This window comes from Notamacropus eugenii, chromosome 3 (assembly GCF_028372415.1).
Source record: "Notamacropus eugenii isolate mMacEug1 chromosome 3, mMacEug1.pri_v2, whole genome shotgun sequence".
Classification (NCBI taxonomy): domain Eukaryota; kingdom Metazoa; phylum Chordata; class Mammalia; order Diprotodontia; family Macropodidae; genus Notamacropus; species Notamacropus eugenii.
Window position 1 is genome coordinate 150014302 of NC_092874.1, and position 20142 is coordinate 150034443.

Sequence of the window (20142 nt, forward strand, 5' to 3'; positions counted from 1 at the left end):
TGTATCATTTTCCAAACTGTTCCTTGACTCCAGCTTCTCCCTTATACAGTCAGCTGTATAGACAACTTCAAGATGAATCTCCCTAGAACACCAAATTTGTCATGTTTCTCTTGGATTCAAAAATCTTTAATGACACCCCATTGACTAAATAGCTGACATTTATATCATGCTTTAAAGTTGGCAGAGTACATTTTCGTATAATTAAGCCTCACAATAGCCTGGTGAGGTGGGTACTATAGGTATTATTGTTCCCATTTGACAGATGAGGAAACTGAGGTTCATGGGATCACCAGTTAATATCAAAAGCAGGAATCAGAGCCAGGTCTCTTGTGACCACAAGACCTGTGCCTTTTCCACTATTCCATGTTTTCCCTAAAAACTAGTTTAAACTCCTCATCCTAGCTTTTTGCCCCTTCTATAATTGACCCCATTTATCATCTCTCCCAGAGAAAGGCAAGGTTATGTGGTAAATAGATATGGATCTGAAATCAGAAGACCTGAAAAATCACAACTCCACACCAGCTGTATGACCTTGGACAAGTCCCTTAACATCTTGGACCTATTTCCCCAAATGAAAAATGAGGGGTGTAGACTCCATAATCTCTAAGGCCCTATCTAACTCTGTAACAACCGTATTCTCTAGTAAGAATTTTCTGATATCACCAGACTGGGCTCACTACTTCCTGAAAAAGCCAGGCTCATTTGTCTCCTAGCTTTTGCTCATGCTGTTTTCCCTGGCAGGAATACCTTTCCTGTCTATCTACACCTTTCCAAATCCTATCTATCCTTCAGGCCTGAGATCAAGTTCTTTCTCTTCCAAAAAGCCTTCCCAGCCATTCAATTATTCAGTAAGCATTTATTAAATACCTACTCTTTGCTAGCCGTTATACCAGGAGCTGAGAATACAAAGACCTAAACAAAATAATCCCTGTCCTCAGGGAGCTTACTGTCTGTGTGGGAAACATCATGTTTACATATAGGTAAATACAAAATAATGTACAAAGCAAGTACAATCCAATTTCAAAGACTGTAGAGGAGGCAGTAACAACTGGGTCTTTTCTGAGACACAAGCTGGAAAGTTAATTCCATCCTCTACTGGTTTCCCCAACCTGTTCTAACAATTTATTTATGTTACTCATTTGGACACTCAGTCATGTATTGCCTTGAACTCTCTTTCCCTTGTGCACATCTTGTCCCTCAACTTGATCACAAGTCTTTGGTGATCATTCACATTCACCTCAGAACTGAGCATAGGGCCAGAACTCCAGCAGTATATAAAACAAGGCGCACCTGTATTAACAGAAATGCAATCTGGGGATTACCTGTGGACATCATTGATTTATCCTGTGTATTTGAGATAACTTAAATAATGGGTACTGGCAGATTATCTAATGCTGTTAAACAATCATCTATATTATCTGAAACTAAGAGCAAATCAGCATGACAGCTTAGGGTCAGCAGTTCTGCCAGCACTAAAACATTAGTAATAATAATAACCATATTGATATACCATTTTACAGAGTACCTACCCCACAACAACACTGTTTGGTAAGTAATGCAGTTATTATTCTCTCCAACTTACAGCTGAGGAAATAGAGGCTGAGAGAGATTAAGCAGTTTACCTGTGGACACATAGCTAGTCTCAGATCCAGTGTTTTCACCCCTGCCTCACTAAATCTTTTCAAATACCCTAACTATGAGCATTAATTCTTATGTGGTATGTCCCCAAGAAATCTTCTGCCCCTCTGATGGCTTGCATGTAGGATTGCTCGACCAATGTTAAGAATACTGAACCTGAAGGCAGTCCCTCTGAGATTACCTCCAGTTTATCCTGTATATATCTCGTTTGCTTATTTTCATGTTTTATCCCTCATTAGATGGTCAGCTCCTTGAGGGCAGGGACTATTTTTTGCCTTTATTTGTATCCCTGGTGTACAATGCAAGGCCTGGAACACTTAATTAATGCTTCTTGACTTGACTTTGTTCTACCTCTAATACATATTAGCTGAACGACCATGAGCAAGTCACATAACCTCTTTTGTGTCCTACACATAAGACAGGCTTTAATGATCAACAGACTGTTGTGACAGCCAGAGGTCTCCAACCTTCCTTTTGAAATGATGCAGAAAATTACACTTAAGCAAACAGCGATTGTAGCTGGCAGTGCAAAATGCGACAAGTCCTGAAACTGCAGCATCAGAGGAGCTGCTCATTTTATTCAAAGATATCTCAATAATCATAATGATATTTCAGTACCCAAAGTGATTTCAGGAATGTGCATATTTCCTCTACTGAGGGAGAAATCTGTGTTCAAGAGTGTTACTGTAGCTGAAAAATTTGTTACTCTAGCTAACCTGGCAGTGAGCTTTTCACTACTTGATATTACAGGCTAGAACACAACTCAGCAGACTAGAACAGTGGGCCAGATCTAATGAGATGAAATGTAATAAAGGGATAAATAAAAATTCTTATTACTTGGGTTCAAAAAAAGCAGCTTCACTAGTACGAAATGGGGAAGACATGGCTAGATAGCAGTTCATTTGAATACAGTCTGGGGGACAAGTTAAGTATGAATGAGCTACCAAAATGTTATAGTTGCTAGAAAAGCCAGTGTTCCTAGCCCATATTAAGAGAAGCACAGTGTCCAGAACAAGAACGTGAGAATTCAACTGTGTATTGTAACCTAACCAGATCATTCATAGACTAATACTTTGAGTTCTGGCTTTCTCGCTCCAAGAAGGACAATGAAAGTCAGGAACTTGGCCAAAAGAGGACAGCCAGGTTAGTGAGAGGTCTGGAGATCATGCCATCCATGAACTGACCAAAGGAACTGAGGACGTTTAGCTTAGAGAAGATTTAGAAGGAACTAGTGGCCATCTTCCAAATCTTTGAAGGGCTGCTTTGTGGACAAGACATGACATTGTTCTGTATGTCTCCAGAGGTTAGAGTCAAGAATACTGACTGACAGTTGCAAAGGCAAGATTTAGGCTTGAGCTAAGAAAAACTTCCTCACCATGAGATTTGTCTCAAAGTAGGATGTTGGGTTTTTCCTCACAGGAGGTCTTGAAGCAGAGGCTGTGGATTGTCAGAGACATTGTAGACAGCATTTCTGTTGAGGTGTGATGTAGATGGCCTCTGAAGCCCTTTCCAACTCTATGATTCCATGATTCTGAGTGATGCTCTGCAGCCCATCCTCAGGCTTGAAGCTTTTCCAGCTTGGTAGGGCCTGCTACAACTGGAATGTCCTTGATATCTGGCCTTTAGAAACCTATGGCCACATCTGTACCACAGTGCTGAAGTGGCACTTTTTTTTCTGCAGACTGAACCTGTTCTTTTATTGGAATTCCATGTGAGGAAATGCACTTTATCAACATAAATTGTCATCAGCTCTACATTTTGTACTTTTAGAGAGCTCCCTGAAATACTTAGAGGGTCAATGCCTTGCCCAAAATCACACACACAGCTAGTATGTATCAAAGGCATGATTTGAACCTATGCCTTCCTGTCTGGGAGACCAATTCCCTATCTCTTAAGTCATTCTCCCTCTCATCTTAGTGGAGAGATGATGATAATAACCTGAACACAGAGTCTACTTTACTAAAGTGGATCCCATGACTTCTGCTTCCTTTCATGTGCATTATGACCTTCAGGAGAACGCTTGGGCAAATTTTCCTGGCAGTATCAGTGTAGTTGTTATTGTCTGTGTGCTGAGGAAGGCTTGTCATGTCTTTGCTCTCACTTGTTAGAACCTGTTGCCTACTTCATTTATAACTTGTATTTGTATTTATTTTAGGATGCCTTGATACCCTTGGCTGAGAGTGCCAAAATAGTCAAGTCATCATTAATAGAACAAAGCAGCAGTGCTAGGTAGGCGAGGGAACCACCAGAAGAAAGATCTGGTCTGTTTGAAATTGTGGACTTACTGGGTCTTTGCCATCAGAAAGAAATGTTTTTGAGTTTTGTTTGTTATATAGTAGGTTTTTAGGGATGATTTTTTTTAAAATGGTATTTGGGTAATGCTGGGAGTTTTTTATAAGATTTTTTTTTCAGTCTTAATTTAAAAAGTCAATACAGTATGCCACACACATTTGTTACCGAATTCTGTGAGCATCTGTCTTGAGTACATTTAGCTTCTGACAGATGCCCAACAGCTTTCAGAACTTTCACAGATGTTCCATGTCCCCCCGAAAGGCAACTTCCTGTTCCTGGCAGTGAGCATGGAAAGAAGGGGGCAATGCCACCAGTTGCATTTTACAGGGGTTTTCTCTTTACATCATTTCCTGCCTGTTGCCTTTGGATAGATTACAGATGGTCAAAAGAGATTTCTTGGCACAATGAAAGAAACCATCTCCAGTGTTTTGTGGGAGAGGATTTATAACAGGGCTGGCAGTTCATACCTACCAAGAATGAGCACAGGCAGCTCAGCTTTGCTTGGGGGGAGGGAGTGTATGGAATAGATGGACCAACCATATGGACAAAATCAACAGGTGTAGGGAGCCTAAGAGGCTAAGAACCTAAGAGAAAAAAGAATATTACTTTTATTTTTCTACCATATCTTTCGTCCAGAGATGTCTCACATTATACTAGTTGCTGAACAGTGGTGTTAGTCATCTTGGTATAGCCACGAAGATTCAGACACTAGTGGAATTATGGGATAAGGTGATGCCCATAGTAAGTCAATTAATCCTCGTGTCTCTTTTGAGGTCCGGAAAGGAAGGGTATTGTTTTCCCTGTTATTAAGTTGATTAACAAGAGACACAGGGAGAAGAAAGCCATTTTTCAGAGGTTATATCTAAATGAAACAGTTTCTGAAGATAAAACCCAAGTCTCTGTATTCTTATTCCATGCCCCAGCCCAGCAAGCTACCTTAACCTCATCTCACCCAGTCACTAACAGTCAGCGACTTACATGAAAACTGGCGATCAGAAGCATGTAGCAGCCCAGAGAAGAGAGAAGAGAACATTATTGGTGTTAGGTAGGTAGTTGCAATACATTGTATTTGGCTTTTAGGAGTGAGTTAATAGTGAATTAAAAGGGCTGAGGGTAAGGGAAGAAAATTGTAAAGGCAAGAAAGAAGGTAGAATTATCAGAGAAAGGGAGAGCAGTGCTGCTAAGGGCTAAGAAAAGAAAGAAGTTGGAATTTAACGCAGCCAACAGAAGAGGGACCAACGTAAAAACTTAAAGATGAATTGAGAAAAGGGTGAGACATGAAAAAAACTAGAGAAAATACCCTGGACTATAATATTCTAAAATAGCCATAATAGACTAAAGAATTATATTCTAAGGAATCTGTGAGGTAAATAATTTGCTGCTTTCCCAAGGTAAGCAGATGAAATATGAGAAAGACTGGCCTACTCAGAAAATTTCTGAAACAGTAGAAAATGTGGATTTAGAAAGCATGAGGTATTGAGAGCAGCAGAAACCAAAGTGAGATTTAAAGGTTGATAGTAAAGTATCTGAGAAAGAAATAGATACCATAAATAGAGAAGAAAGGGAAGTGTTCTGAATTACAAACTTGAGGGCAGAGATCAGGTCTTCTATTTATTTTGGTATTATGTGATTTCCTCTTTTTCATCCCTGTTCCAAAATCACTATGGCCCCAGGTCGGATACCAAGAATTGATTCATTTGATTACAGACATGAACGGCTCTGTTAGGTGGATGTGAGCCTGGTAACCAAGGCCCAGAGTCAGGAAAGAATTCAATTTAGAATGAAGTGTAATAGAATGAGAAGTGCCACTAGCTCTGCACTTGGAAGATCCGAGTTCAAATTTTGTTTTTTAGGTTTACCACTTGTGTGACTTTGAGCTAGTCACTTTAACTCTTCTGTTCTCCAGTTCCCTCATTTGTAAAATGAAGGGAGTAGACCATATAGTTGATCTCTGAATTCCCTTTGAGATTAAGATCTTTGGTCCTGAGTATGGAATTTTAGAAAGATATCTGTGAAACCCGGATAACAAAATCCTCAGGAGCGTATGCTCTCTAAAATGGAATTTGAAACCCCAGATCTTTGCCCTAGAACTACTTCCATTGAATTGGTTTTCCTTTTTTTTTTTTTTTTGCTGTGAGGCAGGAAACATAAAGGTATTACGTTTTATTTGCATTCTAGTAATATGCTAGATTGCTGAACTTTAAATCTAGAAGACCAGCTTTTAAATTCAGCTTTACTTACTAAATATGTGACCCCAGGCAAATCGTTTAAACCTCTGTTTTCCTCAGTTTCCTCATCTGTAAAATGAGGATAATAATAGCTCTTACTTCCCAGGGTAAAGGATAAAATGAGATCATATTTGTAAATCACTTTGTAAGCCATAAAGTTTATTATTATTACTTATTACTATTATTATACTAATATTAGTATGATATTGTTAGTATTAGTATCATTGTCACCCTCATATGCTCTAGGTCCTTCTTTATCATCTGTTATAGCCCAAAAGTTAGAATAGCAATTTAAGGGATACCACAGGGACTTGATAGTTTAGAAGGAAAAAAACCCAGTCTGTTTTACGGAGTTCACAGTTCTAGGAACGAGAAAATGGAGAAGCTTAATTTCACAGTGCATCCAGATCTTAAAGAGTAAAATGAAGTATCAAAATGACTGGTGTCATTTCTCAGAACAGGGATTTTTTTCTAACCCTAGTCTTGTGATACCCTGTTATGCTTCCAGTTTTCATAAGGGGTGTTAATTTTAGTGTACTCAATTTTAAAAAGTCAGTGCAGACAAGACAGCCTTCTTAGCACAAGGAGGTGCCATGAAATCAAGCAGAGGGCCATGAAATGATGGTGGAGTATCACAACAGAAAAGTTAGAAATCAGGACCACAGACATGTAGGAAGAAAATCTAGCAGAAGAGGAGGCTTCCCCTGGCTCCTTCATAGTGTTGATTACAGTAGACCTAAAAGTAAAGCAAAAACACTGTCATCCCTGACCTGAAAATCCCAGACAGAGAGAGAAACAGAGAGAGGGAAGGAGGGGGGTGGGGGTGACGAGGAGAGACAAGACACACACACAGATCTCTCTTCAGTGGGTGGGGTATGTTTATCCCCTCTCAGAAGGGATGCCCAGAGCAGATTTGTTTCCCGCCTCTGATTAACAGAGGTGAAGCTGGGGGAGAAAGGAAGACTCATTTCTATCCTGATTCACAGAAGAATGTAACACCTGTTATGGCATATCAACCACCAACCTTCCCTTCATGTGAGATAACCCAGTGAAGTTCTGCACCTAAAAAAGACCTTTGGCATCGGTTTACTAAAAAGTTGTCTCACATTGACTGACTCAGTAACCATAGTCTCCCTGGCTTGTGGAATTGCCTTAATTTCTGTCACAGCACAGCTCCTAGATGTTCCTCAAGCCACTGGGGTAGGGTGCATGGATGGAGTGCTTTTACTGACTGATTGATTGAGGTGGGGTGGGGAACCAGACCTATGATCCTGTTATTCCCAAGTGAGGAAGCTCCCTCCCTGAAGCACTGTGAGATAACTTTCCCCAAGTACCACAACCACATGTTAGAGATGGGCTTAATCATAGGCATTCCTGACTCCAAGACCATTTCTTTATCCACCATATCATGCTGCCTTGAAAGGGATTCACAGGTCCCAAAGATCTGGCTCTATTTCCCCTTCCCCCCTTGATGACATAGCTTCCTTAGTCACCTTATGTAGTTACTGGCTGCACTTCACTTATTCCTCTCAGCTCAGCAGTCAAGGCAGCGGGAGTAGGGTGTTGGTTGTGTGTCATTCCATAATGTCTCCTTCTTTGAGGTTCATGCAGTCCATATTAGAATCCTAATAGCTGCTTCTTACAGACCTCCAGGTCACTTCTCTTCTTTCAGTTTTTCTTTCCTCACCACTCTTTCTGGCCTTACAGAGGGGGCCTCAGCATACATATTGATTTGCCCTAACCACTCAGTTCCTCAGCCTATTTATTCCCATCACCTACTGCTCCAGCCCACCCCAGCCATACACAAAGATGGTCATTCCCTTGATATTATCATCACCATGCAGGCTTTCCAAGTTTAAGAATTCCAAAATCCCTTTATCAGACCATAATCTCTTGACTTTTAAGCTCTCCCTCTGCTTCCCCTTCCCAAACCCTACTGTGTTCACCACATGCCCTCCAATCCATTGACCTCTCAAATCTCTCCCCAGCCATCTACCCTGCACTTGTTGTTCTCTCTTCTCTTCCCTGTTTTGACTCTTTGGTGAATCAGTTCAACTTTCCTTTCTCCTCCTCTTGAGTTTCTATATATGCATATATATGTTTATATTGTGTGTGTATATATATATATATATATATATATATATATATATATATATATATATATATGCACTATGTATACTATATATGTATATATATATATACATATATATATATACTTACATACATACATACATACATACACACACATATATGCAATAGCCTATTGCACTCTGCCAAGGCTCACCCTTGGATGACTCCCACTGTTCACTTTCTTTGTTCCTAATGTATGTGCTGCTGAATGAACTTGGAGAAAACCATGCAATGATTCAGACCGGTCCACTACAAATTTATGTAATTGGGCCCTCGCTGCTACTAGGCAGTCCTTTTATACATCCCTTATCAACTCACTGTTCTACTCCACAGAGGCTCTACCAAACCTTTTAATCCCTTCCAAAATTCTCCCATGGCACCCTCTCCCCCATTCTTTTTTTTTAATCTGCATCTTCTTTTTTTTAATTTTTTTTTTCATTTCTAACACAGTTTATAACAGATAAAACAATTCAAACTTTTGGTCAGGTGACACTTCTTTTTAAAGCATTTACAATATGGACCACAAAAGAATTTTTTTTTTAAACATTAACCAACTGAGACACAAATAATATTTATGTTGCTAACTTCACAAGCTCTTGACCTAATTGTCTCCACAGTATTACTAAGAATTAAAGGACCCTAACTTATTGTTGTTGGTCTAAAGTCCTATGCCTAATAGCTTAATTTTAGACTTAACCTCGGATGTTCCCCTACCCATATCTATAATTGAATAGATCTGGTATTAAGCTTACAAACCTTTTGACTACAGGAAATTGCCACCAAGAGTAGGGACATTGCAGGTATACAATATCTCCCCAACTTCATGTCAATTCCAGGCAGGATTAGATTGTCCACTTGCATTCAGTCAGGCTTAAAGTCTGCCAGGTGTCAGTGGGGAAATTGAGTCAGGAGAATCCTACCTCAGGCCAGGCTGAACAGCAGCTCTCCCACCCTTCCCATGAGATCACCTTTTTCAGTTCATACCAGCATCTCACAGGCTTACTGGCGTCATGGACTCGAGGCTCAGACTGACTTTCTTGCTATCCATACCTGGAGTTAGACTTAGAAGAACAATCACTTAATAGTCCCATAGCATCTAAAAATGACAAGTTCCAATAACGAGGTTTCAAATATGATTATAATTTCACTTTGGCTAAGGAACATCTTTTGAGGTAAGTCTTAAGTGGCTTACATGCCTTACTATACATGTTCTAGTTCCTGATTGAATAGCAATCACAAAATCAAATTTACCATTAAAACCTTAACTTTTCCATCAATGCCAAATTTTACCTGAGGTTACCTTCCTCTAGGAAATTTAGACTAAAATTCTTTTCCCCAAACTAAAGATGTCATTGATTTATTCTCAGTAATTAATTCAGTCAATTGTTTTAATACTAATTGCTTTTACCTTACTTTGTAACATGTCCAATTTTTTTCCCCATCAACCCCCCCCCCCACTTCCTAATACCTTGCATTCTGATTACTCCTTCCCTCAATGTACCCTCCTTTCTATCACACCCCACCCTTCCCTTATCTCCATCTTCTTTCTTTTCTTGTAGGGCAAGATAAATCTCTATACCCCATTCCCTGTATTTCTTATTTCCCGATTATATGTCATAAAAATTATCAACATTTGTTGCTAATACTTTGAATTCCAACTTCTCTCTCTCCCCACCCCAACCCCACTGAGAAGGCAAGCAATTCAATGCAGACTAAATATGTGTCGTTTTGCAAAAGTCATCCATAATAATCATGTTGTGTAATACTAATTATAGTGCCCTCTATCCTACTCTGTCCCCCCTTATTTTTCCCCACCACAATTGACCTTGTCCCTTCTTGAAAGTGTTTATTTCTAGTAACTCCCTTCTCCCATTTGCCCCCCTTCTATCATTCCCCTCACCCCACTTGTCGCCTCCTCCTCTACTTTCCTGTGGTGTGATATAAATTTTCATGTCAAATTTAGTGAGCATGTTATTCTCTCCTTCAGCCACATATGGAGAGAGTAGCTTCATTTTTCCTCTCTCCCCTTTTCCCTTTTCTCCCCCACTGAACAAGATTTTTCTTATCTCTTTTTTGCGTTACAGCCTGCCCCATTTCATTTCTCCCTTTCTCTTCCTGGTATTTTCCTCCCTCACCCCTTAATCTTTATTTTATTTTATTTTTATTTTGTGTAGATATCATCTCTTTTGATTCAACACACTCTCTACCCTCTGTCTATATATGTGTGTGTGTGTGTGTGTGTGTGTGTGTGTGTGTGTGTGTGTACAATCTCTCCATCTACCCAAATACTGAGAAAAGATTCAAGAGTTATAAATATTTTCTTTCCATGTAGTAATATAAACAGTTCAGCTTTAGAGAGTCTTTTATGATTTTTCTTTCCTGTTTACTTTTTCATGCTTCTCTTGATTCTTGTATTGTAAAGTCAAATTTTCTATACAGATCTGGTCTTTTCCTCAATATGAATGATTGAAAGTCCTCTATATCCTTGAATGACCATTTATTCCCTTGAAGTATTATACTCAGATTTGCTGGGTAGGTGATTCTTGGTTTCAATCTCAGTTCCTTTGACCTCTGGAATATCCCATTCCAAGCCCTTTGATTCCTTAATGTTGAAGCTGCCAGATCCTATGTTATCCTGATTGTATTTCCACAATACTCAAATTGTTTCTTTCTAGCTGCTTGCAGTATTTTCTCCTTGATCTGGGAACTCTGAAATTTGGCCACAATATTCCTAGGAGTTTCTCTGTTCAGGTCTCTTTCAGGAGGTGATCAGTGGTTTCTTTCAATATTTATTTTGCCCTCTGGTTCTAGAATATCAGGGCAGTTTTCCTTGATAATTTCATGGAAGATAATGTCTAGGCTCTTTTTTTGATCATGACTTTCAAGTATTCCCCTAATTTTTAAGTCGTTTCTCCTGGATCTGTTTTCCAGGTCAGTTGTTTTTCCAATGAGATGTTTCACATTATCTTCTATTTTTTCCAACTTTTGGTTTTGTTTACTAACTGCTTAGTTTATCTCATAGTCATTCATTTCCCTGAACTCAATTCTCTCTTTCAACGAATTATTTTGTTCAGTGAGCTTTTGAACCTTCCCCTCCATTTGGGTAATTCTGCTTTTTAAAACCTCCTTCTCCTCATTGGCTTTTTGGACCTCTTTTTCCAATTGAGTTAGCCTCTTTTTAAAGCTGTTATTTTCCTCAGCATTTTTTTTTTGGTTCTCCTTTAGTAAGCTACTAACTTGTTTTTTAAGGTCTTCTATTGCCTGAGCCCAATTTAAGTTCTCTTTGGAGGCCCTGGAGGCAGAGGCCTTGACTTCCTCTGACAGTATTCCTTGTTCTTCCTCATCTGAAAGAATGGGGGGAGACACCTGTCCCCAAAGAAAGTAACCTTCTGTGGTCTTATTTTTTTTTCCCCTTTTTTGGGCATTTTCCCAACCAGTTACTTGACTTCTGAGTTTTCTCTCCACAACCACCTTGCCTCCAGTTCAGCCAAGCCAGCACTAGGGGCTGAGATTCAGATGAGCTGCTCCAAACCTTCAGGGGCTTTAGGTGGGGCCAGGGCCTCTATTCAGTGTGAGATTAAGATCAGCTGCTCAGGTGGGGGTAGGGCTGCCACACAGGGCTCAGTTCCCTCAGGAGGTTTACAAAGAGACCTTCAACAATGGATGTGGGCTACTTCCTGCTTTGGGAGCCCCATCCACTGCTGCCTCCACTGCTGCCACCTGAGGAGGCCTGAGTTATGGGGACACCCTGTTCCCTTCTCAGCCAGCCGAAAAGACCCTCTCACTGACCTTTTGCACCTTTGGGTTGAGGGATCTGCACTACTGCTGGAGATTCTGTCCCTGAAGCCTGCTGGGTTCTGCTCTTCTCAGTGCTGTGTGGCCAAGGCTGGGCTGGGCTCTGCTCTGCCTCCAGTGGGACAGATCTTTCCTTTTGGTCTTTCAGGTAACTCTGGACTAGAAATCTCCTCCACTCCATTGTTCTGTGGCTTCTGCTGCTCTAGAATTTGTTGAGAGTTCTTCTTTACAGGTATTTCATGGGCTGTGGGGTAACAGCTTGCGTATGTGCATCTTTCTACTCCACCATCTTCCCCTCTCCCCCATTCTCAGCTGAGAACCTTGCCTTATATTTTACAGGAAAAAAAAAATTCAGTTTTTTACAGTGAGCTTCCTCTGCCTTCTGCCACAATCTCTTCCTTCACCCCTACCTCACATGATGAGGTGACCTTACTCTTTTCCAAGGTAAACCTCTCTTCCTGCACAAGCAATCTCATTCCATCCTGTCTTCTCCAACAGATAATCTCCTCTCATCCCCCCTCTTTCACTTTTCTTCAATTGCTTCCTTGTCTGGCTCCTTCCTTGCTGCCTACAAACATGCCCATGTCCTGTCCTCTCCCCTTCCCCCCCATCCTCAAAAAAACCCTTCACTTGATCCTTCCATCCCAGCTAACTATTGTCCTATATTCTGCTCTTTGTGACTAAACTCCTTGAGAAAGCTGTCTATAATTGGTACCTCCAGTTCTCTCCTCCCCTCTCTTCTTAACTCCTTACAGTCAGTCTTCCAACCTCATTATTCCAAGGAAACGGCTCTCTCCAAGGTTACTAAGGATCTCTTGATTGCCAAATTCAATGACTTTTCTCAATCTTCATTCTTCTTGACTTCTCTGCAGCCTGTAACACTGTCATTCACCCACTTCTTCTTGATGCTCTCTGTTCTTTCTAGGTTTTCAAATCACCACATTCTCTTGGTATTCCTATCAGTCTTCTTTGTTGGATCCTTACCCAGCTCATGTCCTCTAACCATAGATGTCCCACAGTGTTGTTTCCTGGGTCCTCTTTGCTAATCTCCCTGTATTACTTCACTTGGTGAACTTATCAGCTCCCATAGATTTAATTATCAACACTATGTTGATGAATGTCAGGTTTACTTTTCCTGCCCTGATCTCTCTGCTGTCTTGTAGTCTCACATCTCCAACTACTTTACAGACATCTTGAACTGGATGTACAGTTGTGTCTGTTGTTATTGTTCAGTCGTGTTCAGTCGTTTTTCAGTTGTGTCTGACTCTTCATTATCCTATTTGGGGTTTTCTTGGTAAAGACACTAAAGTAGTTTGCCGTTTCCTCCTCCAGCTCATTTTACAGATGAGGAAACTGAGGGAAGCAGGATTAAATGACTGCCTAGGGTCACACAGCTAATAAGCTAATAATAAGCCAGATTTGAACTCAGGAAAATGAGTCTTTTGACTTCAGACTTGGCACTCTATCCACTGCACTACCTAGCTGCCCCTAGGATTTGAACCAGGGCTTCATGGCTGACTTGTTTATCCATTGTATTGCCTCAGTTAATTTAGTGCTGTTGCTGTTGTAGTTCAGTTGTGTCTGACTCTTCATGACTCCACTTGGGGTTTTCTTGGCAAAGATACTAGAGTGATTTGCCATTTCCTTCTCCAGCTCATTTTACAGATGAGGAAACTGAGGTAAACAGGGCGAAGTGACCTGCTCTGGGTCACACAGCTAGTGAATATCTGCGACCACATTTGAACTCACAAAGTTGAGTCTTCCTGATTTCTACCCCAGTGCTCTATTCACATACTACCACCTAGCTTCACGTACAGTGCATGTGCAGTAGACATTTCAGCATGTCCGATATTAAATTCATCATCCTTTCCTTTAAACCCTCTCTCTCTTACCTTTCCTAATACTATAGAAATCATCTTCATCCTCCTAGTCCCTCAGGCTCACAATCCAGATGTTGTCCTTGACTTCTCACTATTTCTTACCTCCCATATCCAATATGTTACCAAGGCCCAGCGATTTCACCTTTGCAGCATCTCATAAATGTGCCCCCTTCTCTCTTTTTTTTTTTTTTTTTTTGACACTTCTATCCCACTGATGCAGGCCCCTTAGCACCTCACAGTTGGATTGTTGCAATAGCCTGCTGGTGGATATCCCTACCTTAATTCCCTCCCCACTCTAATTCATTCTCCATTCAGCTGCCAAAGTGATTTTTTCTAAAGCACAGGTCTGACCATGTCACTTCCCTACTCAGTAAATTCCAGTGGCTCCTTGTTACCTCCAGGATCAGTTTTTAAAAATCTTCTATTTGCTTTCATAGCCCTTCATTAACTAGCCCCATCCCATTTTTCCAATCTTCTTAGACCTTATTCCCCACCATAATAATTTTCAATCCTGCTGTTCCTTGCTGTTCCTTGAACAAGACACTCCACCTCTTAGCTCTGGGCACTTTCTCTGGCTGTCTGCAATGCTGCCTAGAGTGCTCTCCCTCCTCATCTCCGCTTCCTGATTTCTCCGGCTTCCTTTATTTAAACCCCAACTAAAATCTCATATTCTGCAGGAAACTTTTTCCAACCCCTCAATTCTATAAAGTGTCTTCTCTCATTTAATTACTTCCTGGTTATCCTTCATAATGCTTTTTTTAATTTTAATTTTATTTATTTTTAGTGTTCTACAATCACTACCATAAAACTTAGATTTTTTTTCCCCCTACCTACCCCACACCTCCCCTCTCCCTCCCTGAGATAGCATACAATTCTATATAGGAGCTACACATACATTCCTATTGAATACATTTTCAGTATAGTCATGCTGTGTAGAAGAACTAAAATAAATGGGAGAAATCATATAACAAACCAAAACATTAATTATACACACACAAAAAAATGATCGGCTACATTCTGCAATTGAATTCCATAGTTCTTTCTCTGGATGTAGAAGGCATTTTGCCTTAAAAGATCATTGGGGAATTTTTTTTTTAAGTCCTTGCATTGCTATGAAGATCCAGTTCTACCAGATAAAACTCTCACACACTCTGGTCGTTGCTGTGCACAAAGTTCTCCTGATTCTGCTCCTTTCGCTCAGCATCAGATCACGTAAATCTTTCCACACCTCTCCGAAGTCTTCTTGTTCATCATTTCTTATAACACAATAGTATTCCATTATATTCATATACCATAATTTGTTCATCCATTCCCCAATTAATGGGCATCCCCTTGATTTCCAGTTTTGGGCCATCACAAAGAGTGCTGCTTTAAATATTTTTATACATGTGGGACCCTTTCCCATTTTTATGATTTCTTGGGGATACAGTCCTAGAAATGGTATTGCTGGGTCAAAGGGTATGCACATTTTTGTAGCTCTTTGGGCACAGTTCCAAATTGCTCTTCAGAATGGTTGGATGAGCTCACAGCTCCACCAACAATGAATTAGTGTTCCAGCTCTCCCACATCCTTTTCAACATTTATCATTTTCCTGTTCTGTCATGTTTGCCAATCTGATAGGTGTGATGTGGTACTTCAGAGTGGTTTTAATTTGCATCTCTCTAATCAAAAGTGATTTAGAGCATTTTTTCATATGATTATAGATATCTTTAATTTCTTCCTCAGAAAATTGCTTGTTCATATCCTTTGACCATTTATCAATTGGGGAATGACTTGTATTGTTGTACATTTGACTCAGTTCTCTATATATTCTAGAAATGAGGCCTTTATCCCCAAGATTAACTGTAAAAAAATTTTCCCAGTATACTACATCCCTCTGAATTTTGGTTGCATTGGTTTTCGTTGTGCAAAAACTTTTCAGTTTAATGTAATCAAAATTATCCATCTTGCACTTCATAATGCTTTCTGTCTCTTCTTTAGTCAAAAATTCTCCCCTTCTCCATAAATCTGATAAATACTCTATTCCTTGCTCCTCCAGTTTGTCCGTGGTATCAATGTTTATACCTAGATTGTGTACCCATTTGGACTTTATTCTTGTGTACAGTGTTAGGTGTTGGTCTATGCCTAGTTTCTGCCACATAATGCTTTTTTATACTTATTTGTTTGCTTGTCTCACCCATTAGATTGTGAGGGGAGGAATCATCTTTTGCCTCTCTTTTTGGCACTTTTGTTTTGTAGGTCCTTAATAAATGCTTAGTAACTAGCTGTCTGTGGGAGACTTGAGGCCAGTTACAACCAAAAGTAGAGGATAGTGTCATAAATCCTGTGTTCCTTTCCCCTTCCCAAGCAGCCTTTCCAGTCTTTTTCATGCAGCAAAAGGCTCAACATTGAAATGGAACGTTACCTTGTAGGGCCCAGTTTGGACTGCTCATCTCATTTCAGAGGTGGGATGACTGAAGTTTGTCTGCTTGAATGAGAACTACAAATTCCATTCAATTAAACAAACACTTATTAAGTGCCATTTTGGTATGGAGAATTGTAGTATAGGATAAAGAACGGTAGGGCTAGAATTAATGAACTCCAGATTAAAATCTGTTTAATTTACTAGCAGTGTGACTGTAGGCAAATCATTTAACCTCTCTGTACCTCAATTTTTTAGGTATAAAATGGGTATAATAAAACTTGTAGGGCTTGCCTTAAAGGGTTATTGTAAGAAAAACACTTTGTAAACTTTGAAGGGTTATAAAAATGTGAGTTGTTATTTTTGCTCTGATGAGGATGAGGATGAAGATGATGTGCTAGTGGAGATACAAAGTTTAATTAAGATATACATAACACAAAATAGTGCCTGATAACTGAACAGTGTTTTAGAAGGTATTCCTCTTCAAGCATTAGGTGATCCAGGTGATTTCTGAGTTTTTTTCTAAGCCTATGATTCTAAGTATATTGGAGGAATTTCAGTTGCTATTTGACAGAAGGAAGATAGATAAATCAGAAGATCATAGGTTAGGAGCTGAATAGGATGTTATAGGTTGTCTCATAAGACCTGAGTTCAAATCCAGACTCAGACAATTACTAGCTGTGTGACACTGGGCAAGTGACTCATCCCTGTTTGCCTCAGTTTTCTCATCTGTAAAATGAGCTAGAGAAGGAAATGATAAGCCACTCCAGTAAAATCTTTGCCAAGAAAACTTCAGATGGGGTCAGAAAGAGTCAGACACAACTGAAAAGACTGAACAACCACAGTACAACCTATTCATTTTACAGATGAGAAAACTGATCTCTAGCGATGTCACATAACTTTTCCCAAGATCATGCAGGTAGTAAATGGTGGAACCGGGATTTAGGCTCAACTCTGATGATTTTAGGTTCAGCACTCATTCTAAGAAAGGTTATTGCCAAACTGGGATATCAGGGAAGGTCTTTTAAAGTAAGTAGCATTTGGATTAGGCTTCAAAGGCTAAAAGAAAAGATATTGAGAGGGGAGGCATTTTAGGTAAATAGAATAGGGTGGCTAAGTTATAGAAAACCACTGGTTCTGAGCCCTGGAGAAATAGGACCAGATCTGGGTGTGATGAAGATAGGTCTAGCAGAACCATGAAGGGTGGATTGGAAGGAAGAGAGAATGGAGACTGAAAGACCTCTTAGGAGGTGATTGCCAGAGTTCAGGCAGGTGCTAAAGATGAACTGAGTGTGCTGGGTGATGGCAGTAACAAATTTGATAAATGTCTGGAAATGAGAGCTAAGGGGAAAAGTAAACAATACAGGAGTGTCAAAGACGGAAGGCTCTTTGAATGGTGCTTCCACTAACAAAGATAAGGAAGCAGGAAAGATAAGCTCACTTTGGGACCTCTCTATGGAACATCCAACTAGATACATCCTGAAGGCAAGTGGAGAAGTGGAGCTGGGCTTCACAGAGAAGTAAGGACTACAACTAGAAATCTGGTAGTCATTTGCAAAGTGATAGTTGATGCTATTGGAGTGATTGAAATTACCAAGAGGGAAAGTGTAATGAAGTGGGTGGAGAACAGAACCTGGCAAAATACTTTCAGCTTAAAAGAGTTGGAAAAAAGATGTAGTGAAAAAGAAAGGAGCAACAGTTAGGTTGGTGGAAAACTAGGAGAATGTGGTAGCTCAGAAGCCAAAGGGAGAGAATATATCCACAAAGATATAAACAGCTTAACAGACTTTAGAGAGAACAGGGTTTAGGACTGAAAAAAGAGCCATTGGCTTTGGTGATTTAGGAGGTCATTGGTAACCTTGAGAAAGCGGTTTCAGGACAGTAGGGGGAATAGGACACATATTGCGAGAGGTAAAAGAGAAATGGGTAATATAGACAGTTTTTCAAGAGTTTGGCAATGAAGGTAGGCTTTTTAGACTGTAGTGGGAAGGGCAACCTGAGAACTTTTTTGTGTCTTGAAGGGTGGTACAGTAAGTACCTCAGTAAAAAGTAAGAGACTAAAGATATATGAAATAACATAGATTTTGTTTTTCTTTCTCAAGGTGAGGCTGGAAAGAAGGTGAATCTTTGTTTGAAAATATAATCTAGTTTAATTTTTTTTAAAAAAGTTGCCTGAGATAACAGGTCTGATTATTGGACAGAGGGCCTGTTAGAGAGACAGGAGGGCAAGGAAATCAAAGGTACTTATAACAGGGTTAGCTTTAGCAAGGAGTAGGGGGAAGGAGAGAATGAGAATAAGGCTGAATAGTTGAGAGAAGTTGAGCGATCTCTTGACAGCCTCAGGAAAATAGAAGGCTAAATCTTTTACCCTAAATGGGAGTGGAGAAGAATTGAGAGTCTGAGGAGAGAAGAAAAGATTTGAACAGTCACTGTGGGAGAATGACATGCAGTCAATAAAAGTGGAATGGAGGTATTACTGAGTACTATCAGGGGCCTGACTGAGGTTAAAATGATACCTTGGCACTTTTTTTTTCCCAAAGCCCTCTACATGTGTTATATCATAGACTCATGGGATTTTGAGCTGGGAAGGAATTTATAGATCACATAATCTGACCTACTCATTTTACACCTAAAGAAGCTGAAGCCCAGGGAGACTGTATCACATACTAGATTTATAGTCAAAGGACCTGGTTTCAAATTCTGGTTCTGACACTCCTTGTTTGTTCTTGAAAGAACACTAAGCCTCTCTAGGGCTTAGTGTCTATATCTGTAAAATGAAAAGTTGTTCTAAAATACCTCCAAAGTCCCTTCCCATTCTCAGCCTCATAGTAGTATGATATGTACATACATAAATACACACACACACACATATATATACACACATATATATATGTACGTATACACACATATATACACATATATACATACATATATACATATACATATATATATATGTATGTGAGAATATGAAATGGCTTATCTAAGATCAGTCAAGTACTTAATACTTGACCCAAGCATCAAATCTAGGTCTTGTTGGCTTCAAGTCCAGGACTTCCTTCCTTCTTTATTTCTTTCATTTTTCTTTCTTCCTTCCTCTCTCCTTCCCTTCCTTCTTTCTTTCTTAAATGTTTTGTTCCATGAGTTGGGTAAACATTTTATATATGAAAGAACAGAGAAACAGAGAGGTAATTTGGTCAGGGTCACAATTAGTGATGGAAATGTGACTAGAACCTAATATTTTAAACTCTCAGGAAAATGGCTTGGGAGAAGTTATCTAATGAGATGCCTGAGAGAAAAGTGGCTCAAAACATTAGCCAGTTCTAACTCCATTGCAGTGAAAAGTAGAAGTAAGAAATAAGGTTCACCAACTTAGAGGCTGTGTTGAAAGTAAGAAAGAGGTTTGATCTGGGAATCAGAAACCTTGTATTCTAGCCCTGCTCTTTCAATAAATATCTGTGGACCTTGAGCCTGTAAAATGAAGCAGTCATACTAAAAATCAAAGTCAAGTGGAATTTTCTTCTTCTACTCCAAGAAAAGAATCCATGAAAAGTTGTTCAGCAGAAAGTAAACCTTAATTTCAGGAAATAATAAAGCATGTTGTTGTGAATAGAGAGATAGCCCCGTAGTTGGGATGATTTGGGTTTCAGGACTGCCTGTAGTGCATACTGACTCAACCCAGGCAAGACACTTTAAATTTTCAGGCCCTCACACAGTTCTCTGATAAACTGCAAATTTCCCAGTCTGCTTTGGGAGAGGGAATCCTATCCCAGTGAAATCA

General features: G+C 39.8%; 1 protein-coding gene across 5 annotated transcripts in view; it reads left to right on the plus strand.

Annotated features, from left to right (window-relative positions):
* Positions 1–20142, plus strand: part of ATXN7L1 (ataxin 7 like 1) — a 269784-nt gene that overhangs the window by 14712 nt on the left and 234930 nt on the right. The window contains exon 1 of one of the 5 annotated variants that reach the window (XM_072653093.1): positions 8399–12315. The exons of the other annotated variants lie outside the window; for them this stretch is intronic. The gene's annotated coding sequence lies outside the window, so the exon portion shown is untranslated. Of the gene's footprint in view, positions 1–8398; positions 12316–20142 lie in introns of those variants that run through there. 5 annotated transcript variants of the gene reach the window in all.